Here is a 12063-nt window from a genome sequence, read left to right as displayed (position 1 = left end):
TTTTGTTGTTTTTGTTGTTGTTACTTATCTTAAAACATCCTAGCATTATATAAAGTAAAAAGAGCTACAAACTTGGGAGAAAGGCTAGAAGTACCCAAGGTAGTACTTTTCAAAAACGTTATTATTTCCCATGAAAAATATTTAATTTCCAAAATGTTTGGGTTTTGTTTTTGTTTTTGCTTTTGTTTTTTGAAGTACCGATGATTGAACCCAGGGCCTTTGCACTGAGCTACAGCACTGGGTCACTAAGTTGTCCAAGCTGAGTTCAAACTTGCTATCCACAGCCCTCTAGAGTGCAGGGGTTATGGGAGTCTGCCATCATCTCTGAAGTCTAACAAGTTGAACATATACTAAAAATTGAATCTCCGGTATTTGATGGGTACAACTGTATGAGTTTAGGTGCACACATTTCTATCCAGGGAAGATAGCCATCCATTCACATGTTCTTGAGAAATTGTATATCTTGTTATTCAAACAATTCTAAATAGGCTTTTTATTGCCATACTGAATCAGGAAATTTACATGGCTTTCTTTGGAAAGTAAGAAAGCCAGGAATTAGCTTTAGTGTAAAAGAAATCTTCAAGCACAATCAACTTTTCTACTTCATGTTGCTGTATTGTTCTAGGCACTACACACCGTTTTCTCTACACAGGATTCCTACCACAGAATGATAACAGGTCCAGAAAGGAAGCTAACAGGACGTAAGAGGTCAGCATAAAGGCGATGTTCTCCTCGTCTATTCAAATCATGCTTAGTTAAGCCATCACCAAGGAACCTGACACTGTTGCCATGGATGAGGTGCAGCTAGGGTCTGTGAATGGCTATTTTGGTCCTCAGATTTCCATTTGAAATTTAGAACCAGGTTCACCGGTACAGTCTCTTCTATTTTAAATAGAAATAACCATCTAAATATAAATAACACTTTTTTCCTTTTACTCTTTCCATATGCTATTTATTGTGGATGATAAAAAGACCACTTTATCTATGAAATTTATATATATATAATACTTCTCAAAATTTTTCCATTAACTAATATTCAGGTTTATTGTACGAAGTTATTTGTAACATTAGCTTATAATTTTTAAGACACCTATTTTTCATGCCAATATGACCCCTTTGTTGGTAATACTATTTGTGACTTTTCATATTTGTTTCTGCTTATCAGTTTTCCTTGAGGTCTGCAATTCTGACCTTAATTTTATGTCATAAAGTCTTGGATTCCAGCGAAGCAGCCCTTTGGTGCTTTTCCCATGTGTGAGACTCTGATCTTCTACCCTCTGAAGGGGCAAACTCCCCTGCTGACCCCCAAACAAAGGTCCTGCTCACTGTGTTTGGTTTCTGTTACTTTTGGGTAGAAGCTATGTTTCTCTTGCTTTTTAAATCCAGCTGTGTATTTTCTTTTTACTTTTCTCTCTATAGTTAATTTTTACACACTAGGAGCAGGATAAGTTCATCAGGTCACATGATCTGGAGGAGCCAAGACAATAAAATCGCCGCAAACTGTACTAAAGCCCCCACTCTGAGAAAGAATCCTTCCTCTCACCCGCTTCCCTCTGGTCCTGTTTCTCTCTCTCTTCCATCTTTTGTTTTTGAACACACACACTGTGTCAGGCACTGTATGGACACCTTACAAACAGTATTTTCACTGCCAATTTTCAGGAAAGGAAACTATAGTTCGAAAGAGGGGAACAGCCCAGGGCCGTGGAGACACAGGTGAGTGGCAGGGGCAACACATCCCCTCCCCCACCTCCCCTCGGGCCCTCGAGCTTGCTCCCCATCACACCTGTGGGAATGTGTTTTACCTTCGTCCTTCTAGTTCATCATCTCGGTGAAAGAAATGCTTTAACAAAGAGAGATTGGAACAAATCCAAGGGTGGTAGAAATGTATAGTGAATGTTTAAAATTTTAAAATATTTCCCATCACTTCGAAAACACTTACGCAGTGGTTCTTGCCACTTTCTGGAGCAGTTCTAGATGGCCTCTTTCTTGAGTGTCTTATGAGGTGTGATAAAAACACACAGTGAGTGTTGCTACCCAGCGCCGTCCAGTGGAAAGGCAGGCCCATAGAACACCGCGGGGTGTCCTCGTTCATGTTACTCACCAGATTCGACACCTCTGACCTCTGGCTCTTCCTCACAGTCCAAATGACCACGAAGGTCAATGTTTTGAATCAGTTCAGGACATAGAGGCAGCCACGACAGTGAAACTATAGACATGAAAAAGGATTTCCTGAACTGCTTCAGAAAGTAGCACTGATGAGGCAGTAAGTGTGTTCGAAGTGGGGGGTGGGGGTTGGAAGGTGGGGGAGTGGATTTTAGGGTGATTAATGACAAAATGCTTTCTACTGTAATACATTTTTGAAAATTTAAACATTTGCCTTTTTTTAGGCACATCTTATATATTGCTAAATGCAGTAAAATGGAAAAAAGTAGTGTTCAAACAGCATCCTCTACACTAGTCACTGGATTTACTGTGACTTTTCCTATCAGTTTTCATTGGTCATAGAAATATTTACTTGAGATTCCTTCTGGATTGTTTGTTTGTTTGTTTTGTGGCACTGGGTATTGAACCCAGGGCCTCTACACTGAGCTACATTCCACTTGTATTTACAAATATTTTTTAAATTTTAAAACAGGATCTCACTACATTGCCCAAGCTAAAGCTTGACCTTCTGAGTCTCAGCCTTCTAGTCCCTGGCCTTATAGTGTATGTGTGCCCTCCTGCTATATTTTTATGCAAAAACCTTATAAAATATAGAAAAGATCTTCAGAGCCCATAAATATTTCCAGTTGTGTTCATCTCTACTTATTCTTCATGTTATAAAAATATGCACATATAACCTGAAAATATGATTATATTTTCCACGAGAAAAAGGCCTAGTTTCTTGATTTCTACAGTTAAAATTTTAAACTTGAAGTTAAGAAACCAGACTTTTTGCTGAGTAGCAAATACAAATAACTCCAAGAATGCAATGCGCAAGTAGTACAGCTTCATTAATGAGCTATAACTGTTGAAAGAATGTTCCAGAGGGAAAGATAAGCATTTGTCAGATATTCTTGAGCCTCTGTCATATCTTTAGATTAAAGATATGCTTTCAGAGAAATATAGATAGCCACCAGCCTATGCTGAAAAGTCTTAAGAGTCTTCTTTACTTGAGTGAAATGCAATGTGAAATAGCATAACTAGGCAAATCAAAAATGACCTCTTTGTTTTTGAGCAGAATTCAAGGGATGGACACTAATGTTTATGTGCTATTTGACTGAATATGAAAAAACTATGTTTATGTTTTAATGCTGATCATAATATACATATGCATCATTTTTGTTTAGCATTTTGCGCTCTCATAGTTCTTTCTCTATTTATTCCTAAATCTAAATTCAACATTTCTAAGCAGTTGGACATCACCCCACTGATCTCATGGGCAGTGTGTATAGTCCTCCCTATTTGAATATACATATATCCCCCAGAAGTTGGGGCTGTAAATCTTGGAGTTTTCCTTAGTTTAGTCAGTTCTCTTCGGATACCATTTCCCTGTAGGTGAGTTGTGTGCCCCGTGTCTCTAGGTGGATACTGACTGGGCAGGACACGAGATGATTGAGGGGCTCTCGCTTCAAACCAGAAGCAAAGCTGACCCCACCTGGACACGGAAAGGCCTGGGTCATGGATAGGGATTTGCCGAGCACTGGGCCTGGCTTTCCCTGTGCCCCCAGAGGATCTGGAGGCACAAACAGCCAGCTGGGTCAGACACCCTCCCTAGAAGCAGCCGCAGGGGACAGGCCTGGATCTGCACTGGGCAGCCTAGACTGTTATGGTTTGTGTTTGACATTTGTATGAAACATGATTCTACACAGAACTTTGTCTTAAAACATGAGCCCAACTTTTCATTATTTCAAATATTCTATTAATATCTTTCAGAATCTTCGATGGTAGAGAATACACTATGTTAATTCATCATTTTAAATAATTGTCATATGTTTTTAATCATTTAATTACCACAATTATTATACTAGTATGTTATAGTCCTAGTGTTTATTCTTACTGTAGTACAAGAGTTCAAAGTTACTATCAATGCTAATATTATTAAGCTTTTAGTGTTATGTTAAACATAGTTTATATGTATCACCCATTTCAAAATTTACATCATCATATCTTTTAAAAGTAGGCTTTGAGGCCAGCTGTGGGTGGTGCATACCTGTAATCCCAGCACTGGGGAGGCTGAGGCAGGAGGATCACTGCAAGTTTGAGGCCACCCTGAGCTATAAAGTGAGTACAAGTCCAGCTTGAAGGAGACCCTGTCTCAAAAAGACAGGGCTTTGAAATTCAAAGGGCTCCTGTAAGCTGGCCCAAAGACACATAGAAACTAAGCATAAGAATTGAATTTTAAGAGGAAAATGGTCCTTTCTCAGTTGCCTGATCATCATAAAATTGTACATATTCCACTATCTGTACTTGAAATCATTAACTTTATAAACAGTGGAAAGGAGATGTAAAAATCACAGGAAACTTACGAAGTTATAATGACCTACCTTTAGCCACTATTGACTAGCTTTGAGGGGTGAACCTGCAGAAGGAGGAGTTTGCCTTCTTCCTCAGGGGCAGAGGGACACCTTCACCCCTGCGGGTTCCAGTGACGTCCCAGGAGAGGATGTGTTCACGAGTGCAAGCAACCTGCAAATCCCAGCAGCATGGGCAGTAGGAGGATGCGGAGGGACAGGGTGGGACGCGGGTGGGCAGGTGTATCACCCTCCTTAGGAACTCTGCTCTCACAGTCATCATAACCCAGCCAGCCTCACAACTGAGCTCTGTCACCCAGCGACAATGTGCCCAGAGGGCAAAAATATCTTAAAATGCAAAGGTTTTCACTCCACTCTCTGAGAGAGCCTCTTAACCTGAACTGTTTATGAATAAAATTTAAATGTGGTTGTTTCACTGGAATATTTCAATTGATGGGGAAGGTGGGAGTGTGGGGGGGGAGAGTATCTTATTTGTACCAGGTTTTCTCACATTATTAGACAGTCATTTGTAATTTTAGTTTTGAAGTATCTTCTAATATCTCTGATTATTTCAAAAGATGGTATAAGGCTTTTAAAAACATGAAAAGTATTGCTGCATCTCTCGAGGGCTGTTGAAACACTCCGCCCTTTCTCTCTTTCCAGAATAGCACAATGCCGAATTACAAACTGATTTATTTCAATATGAGAGGCAGAGCAGAAATCATTCGTTACATATTTGCCTATCTGGACATAAAGTACGGAGATCACAGGATAGAACAAGCTGACTGGCCTGAAATCAAACCAAGTAAGTAGCTTGAATTCTAGTTCTTGAATATGTAGGGAAAATAACCTCCCAGAGCTGTTTGCTTTTCCTGAGGAAGATGAAAAAGAAAAAGAAAGGTTTTCCAGCCTTAGCTAGGTTTCCCAGTCTTAGCTTTAGATTGAGAAGTGCAGTCCAGGCAAACTAAATAAATGCTACATGGTTCAGCAGATTTTCTCTTACAGGTCAAAACACAAACCTCACAGAAAAATACTATAAGAATAAACCAGTATAGAATTTTTCAGAAGAGGTGAAATAGACGTGGGACATATTATTGTTTCTGTTTTATAGTTGGGATAAACTGCACAAGGTTTAGGTCATCTTTCCAGTTGCATGACTGTGGCAAGTAGAGTTGAATTTCAAAGCAGATCCATTTAATACCATGGCCCAAATTATATATACAGGACAGCACTGACAACATTAATACTATGTATGATAATTGGCATATTGACAATAAATTACCACCTGCTTTTTGGAAACATGAGTTCCCTTATAAATCATTGTCTCTGCAATCATTTGCTTAGCAGAGATACCTCCCCTGGAGGAAAACACGATCTAACTAACACTGACAGTAAATGCTTCTTCTGATGTCAGAGTTCACAAGTGGGTGGTGGACTCATAATATGGAACATTCATTTTTATCCACTAATTAGACCAAATGGATAGCAAGTTGCAGGGATGTCTATATCTCTATCTTGATCTCTATCTCTCTCTATCTCTATCTCTCTCTCTATCTCTATCACTAATCTCTATCTATCATCTATATCATCGATATCTATACATGTATATATTTTTTCTTTTCACTTTTTAAATCCAGCCTTTATAATTTTACCTTTTCTTGGAGTGCTTCAGACCATATTTTACATTGGTTTGTGTCTTAGTTACTTTTCTGTCATTGCTGAGATAAAATACTCAATACCCAAAATTAAGGAAGGAAAGCTGTATTTATGTCACAGTGGTTTGTAGAGGTTTCAGTCCATAATCAGCGGGCTCTAAGGCAGGGTGGCACATGGCAGAGAGGCATCCCAGAGGAGAATCAGTTCATGGCAGCAGAAAACTGCAAAAGGCCAGGGAAGGGAGAGACAAGCCTCTTTCTGCCACTTTTATCTTATCCAGACGGCTGGCATTAGGGCAGTGGACTGATCCAGCAATCACCCACACTTAATCCCAGGACTCTTCATCCCAGCATTGCACTATGAGTCAGTCACACACTCTAAATTCAGCCCCCTGAAGGAAAAAACCCTATGATCACATGAGACTGGGAGGACATATAGACACAAACCATAATGGCTTGTCATTATGTTGTTGAAAAATGGAATGTCTGCATTTTCTTAATATTTTTAGAGATTCAGAGATTCTTAGAGAAGGATCTTAAAGTTCAAAATGGTGAAGATACAGTTTTAAATGCTTGCATAAGCAGAGCTTCAACTTAAAATGGTCTTAAAGAGGTTAGCAATTTCTATGGCATGAAACCACAAGTTGGTGTTAATGACATTGCTCCATGAGGTTGTCAAGGGTTAGGCTGCTTCTTTCTTGTTGATCTGCCATCTCTCTTTGTTTTGTTTATTCAGGGCAAGACAGTGGGCTCTCCTTCTATATTCTAGTTCACAGGAAGTGTAGAAAGGGGAGGGGGCGCAAGCCTTCTCTTTTACTATCAGGACTAGAAAACTATATAACACTTCTGAGTCACACTGTTTTGGCAGAAACTTGGTCACATGGCCCTGTTACTGCAACAAAAGCTGGAAAAGGTTGACTTCATTGTGGAGAACTATTTGCTCAGATAAAGATTAAGGGTTTTATTACTTTGAACAGCTGCTTCTGTTACAAATGTTTGGTATTATCTATCTCCCATCCAATGTACCTATGCTCACCAGTATTCAAAACCCTCTAGGTCTAGGATATCCCCTTTGCTAGAACCCAGAACTAAATCCCAGGTTAACGCATTCCATCACTGAACATTTTTACTAAACAATTCTTCTTGACTAACCCTTGCAGATTGTGCACATGTATTTACATTTTTTCCTTTAACAACATTAAGTACTTGTTCATTAAAAGGCAAAGACCCAGGGGCTGGGGATTTAGCTCAGCGGCACAGGCCTGCCTGGCAAACGCAAGGTCGTGAGTTTGATTCCCAGTACCGGAAAAAAACAAAAAAAACAAACACACAAAAAAAGCAAAGACCTGTAAGGACAAAGAAACCAAGCTAACACAAAGTTCTGGAAGCTAGAAAGCAGGTCAAAGTAAGATAAGGTGATTTAGCAGGCCCATTGTGATGGTTAATTGTGTCATTTGAAGGAGAGAAGCCCAACTAAATGGGCTCAGCAATTGTACAAGCTAGGGGGTGGAAGACCCACCCTAGGACAGCTCCTTACCTGGATGGTATAAATGAGAAAGGAAGAAGGATGGATCTGCTTCTGTTTCTTTGGAGGAGCTCCAGTCTTCCCTTTCACCTTGGCCACCACCTCCTGGCTTCTAGTGCAGACACTAAGCACAGATCCTTGAGCCTTCAGGCGTGCACTGCTCAGCTTTCCACTGCAGACCCCTTGGCCTCCTGCTATGGACGTGCCTGGGACATTGCCATGAGCTCCAGGCCTTTGACTGGATCCTTCAGATCTCCTGTGTGCAGACAACCTCTGCACACTTCCACATCCAACTCTGTGGTGGCCATTGTGAGCCAATCTTGTAAATTCTTATAGACTTGTGTGTCTTTGTTATATCTGTTTCTCTGGTCATTGCTGACTGATACACTTGCCCATCACAAACATAAGCTTGGAGGAGAAAACCCAAGCTGAATCTTTCCAGAAATGCTTGAAGAGGTGCAGAAATTAGGAGAAGGGCACCTCTGAGTGCTGAGCAGAGAGGAGCTGACTGCAAGGAGACTGTGAAGGAGCAATGCAACTACCAGATCCCATCTCCTTCCTGGATGAGGATGGAGAGGATGAATCCGAAGATTCTGGGACAGCTGGCATGGTAGAGGAAAAAATGGCAGACTAAAGATGGGATTCAGTGGGCTGGGGATGCAGCTCAGTGATCAAACACTTACATGGCATATGTGAGGCTGTGGGCTCCATTCCCAGTACTGCAAAAATAAAATAAAATAAAATAGGAATGGGATTTAGTGGAAGTTAAAAATCTAAGTGGTGAGATCCATACCCCTTTCCCTTGTTCTAAACTACAATGTTGTGAATAGCCTAATAGCCCTCAGACAAGAACTGAAGGAATTTTCTCTGGGGAAACTGACCAGCCAGAGAGAAATGTCCAGTAGATGCTGAACCAGTGGGGGAGGCTGTCCCACTTCTCTTTGGTAAGGCCCTCGTGTACACTGAGCATCCAGTAAGCATTCACGGCTTTGCCTCTTAAACAAGAATGTCAAGACCAAACCAACATATGTTTGAGAAGAGCTTCCAATATGAAACAAACCTAAACAAAAAAACAGGAAAAAAAGGACTTCTGAAGAAAATAAAATGATTTAATGGAAAAAAAAATATGGAACGTATTATAAAATTCTCAGAGAGAAATGAAGGTATTCTATGCATGAAACAAGAACAAGATGGTATAAAAAGGGATGTGCACAAGCACATCTCTTAAAAATATGATGCAGACAAAATGATATGTAAAATGATGAAATAAGGAAATTCCTCAGAAAATACAAAGAAAATAGGAAAATAAAAGAAAGATAATTAAAATCAAGAATCAATCAGTTTAAGCCAGGTGTGGTGGCACATGCCTATAATCCCAGCACTTGAGGCACGAGGATTGTTGCAAGTTTGAGATCAGCCTAGGCTACAAAGTGAGCTCAAGCCCAGCCTGAACTGCATAGTGAGACCCTGTCTCAAAATGAAAAAAAAAAAAAAAAAAAAAAGAATCAATCAGTTTAGGAAATTCAGTTTCCAAATCAAATTCTGGGAATAGGAAACAAAATGAAAAAAAAAACAAATTTTAAAAGAATTTTTTTCATACAACATTGAATTCTGGGCCTAGGGATGTAGTTCAATGGTAGAGTGCTTGCCTACCATACATTAAGCTCTGGGTTTGATTGATAGCATTTACAAAAAAGGGAAACCTGTCATCTTATGGCTTTCATATATTGGTTTTAGAGGTATCATTTCAATTCATGTAGAACAGAGATTATTCCTTCTTTTAAATCTATATGTTTGAGGAAATTTAATTCCTTAAACATATCATAGGGGAAAGGATGGAGTGGTGAGTTCAATAAAAACATTCTGAAGGAAAATAGAGATCTTTGCCCAGGCGTGGTGGCACACACTTGTAATCCCAGCACTTGGGAGGTTGAGGCAGGAGGACTGCTGCAAGTTTGAGGTCAGCCTGGGTTATAAAGTGAGCTCAAGCCCAGCCTGAAGAATTGGATGCCTAGTTAGCTCATGCATCTGTACTTCTACTTAGATAAGAGCTTTTGGAACTTCCTGTTTTGATCATGATTATGAATTTCAGTCCAACCTTCTCACACTGATTCTACTTCGTGATTTAGATACTATGTCCCATGAGCTATGTGAGATCTGCAGTCAAATCCAGATTCAAGGGACAGCTCTCCTTTCTCAAGAGTTGCATTTATATCCCCTTGCTTGTTCTCCTTAGCATCTATGGAGGTGTTCTCTGAAGAAGCTCCTGGTGCCTGTGTGGTCCCTATGGAAAGCATAATGTTCCAGGCACAAGGACACCACAGAGTGGAACAGGACCATCACCCTGCTATTAGTTGGAGTTCTCTAGCAGAATAGAACCAAGAGAATGTACATATAATTATAAGAAGGGGTTTCCTAGGTTGACTTACATGATCAGAGGCTGGGCTCACAGTAGCTGTTTGTCAGCTGAAGCACCCGGGAAACCAGTAGCCATTCAATCCAAAAAGCCAGCAGCCTCAGAACAGGAGGGAATCAGGAAGAAGCCCTAGTTGCAGGCTGAAGGTCTGGACCCCCTGCAGAGCCACTGGTGGGAGTCCACCTTCAACACTAAAGAATCAGGTGTTTAATATTCTTAGGCAATGGCAGCAAAGAAAACTATACTGGCTCAAGAAGAACTGAGCTTGTGGGTCTGTGCATGCTCCTCCCTTCCTCTACTTTCCATACTGTCCAGGCCCCCAGGTTTGGGATGGTGCCACTCACATTTATGGCAGGTAGTCCCTCTTCTGCTTGCTGACCCTGTGCCAGCCATTTCTGGAAACACCCTCAAGGACACACCCAGAGCTTTGCCTCACCAAGTGACCAAGTGATGATCAGGGGTAATGATCACAACCCCTATTGCTACTCTAGACATTCTTCTGAGGCTCTTACTGGGATCACACGAGTTACTTTGGCCTCCCTACCACACTGTGGTCTGATTCAGTGTCACCAAATCCCTTGAGGCTTTCTGACAGATGTTCCTGTTAAGTGACACTTCCAACAACATTGCAACTATTATCATTTTTTTTTCTGGAAGCAAATGAAGAACTTAGTATTTGTTATCTTAAATTTCTTCTTGTTGAATGCTGATGATGTTTCATCTGTAAGTAGTTATCCCAGGGTTGGAGCAAACATTTTCCCTGGCTGGGAGCACACCGTCTCATAAGAAAATACATTCCATTCTCAATAGTTCTAATATTAACAAGTTGAGTCTTCACTCTGAGTTAAAATCTGCCTTTCTTCCCCTACTAGTTTTTGTTTCCAGTTCTGCATTTTAGAGCTAGTAAGAATAAGTGAAATTTTCCTTCCACTTAGAGGCTCTGCCATATTTGAAGATGGATATCAGCTTTAACTTAGTTTGTAATATCATCTTGTTTATATACTTTGCTTCAAATAAGGCATCCCTATTTCTGTCAGCTTTATTGGAACTCTGCTTTACTCCCTACAGTGTCTTGGCCATCTACAGTTGTAAGCATACTCACTAGATAAGTAATCAAAGATGTTTTTAGTCATGTATGGTGGCATGCCTGTGACCCTAGCTACTTGGGAGGCTGAGGCAAGAGGACTGAAAGTTCAAGGCTAGTCTAGACAATTTCATGACTTAGTGAGACCTTATCTCAAAATATAACATAAAAAGGGCTGTGATTGTAGCTCAGTGGTAATATTAGCAGAGCGTGTATAAAGCCTTTGGTTCAATCCCCAGTAATGCCAAACAGTTGATTTTAATTCCTGACATGAATTATCATTCATCTTATATTTATTCAGTATGCAAGTGAAACACTTAAGTGCCACACACAAAATTGATCCCAGCACTTATGTGAGGGTCCTGAATGGTCCTTTATTCTTTTCCATCTCTCCTAAATAATTTCTGTTTGGGTAAATTGTGGTGAATACACACAGCAGAGTTACAAAGTCATTAAAATGATGGTGTTTCATTGATTTCAAAAGATTTTTAAAAGATACTGTTAAGTGGAAAACATAGTTTACAAAATATTATATACCTTATGATTTAGTTTTTTAATATATATGGAAAAAGTCTATTAAGTGGTTATAACATAGTGGTAGAATTATTTTCAATTTATACTTTTTCTATAATAAATGTAGATTGTTTTGTGACAAAAATAGGTTTAGATAAAATAAAGTAGGATTTGCTGAGAACCTATGAATATGATATATATTATGAGTCTATCATATAGGAAAATTTTGCTATCTTGTTGTATATTTCAAATAGTCCATCAAACAAGATTTTGGCTAAATTTTATTTTATCATAATTCATATGTAAATCAAAGACAGAATAATTTATGTATTATACTTTTGAGGCCACAAAATTAATGAGGATTTAAAATATAGGGT

This window comes from Chinchilla lanigera, unplaced genomic scaffold (genome assembly GCF_000276665.1).
Source record: "Chinchilla lanigera isolate Chin_1 unplaced genomic scaffold, ChiLan1.0 scaffold00004, whole genome shotgun sequence".
Classification (NCBI taxonomy): Eukaryota; Metazoa; Chordata; class Mammalia; order Rodentia; family Chinchillidae; genus Chinchilla; species Chinchilla lanigera.
Note: the sequence above shows the minus strand (reverse complement) of the source record.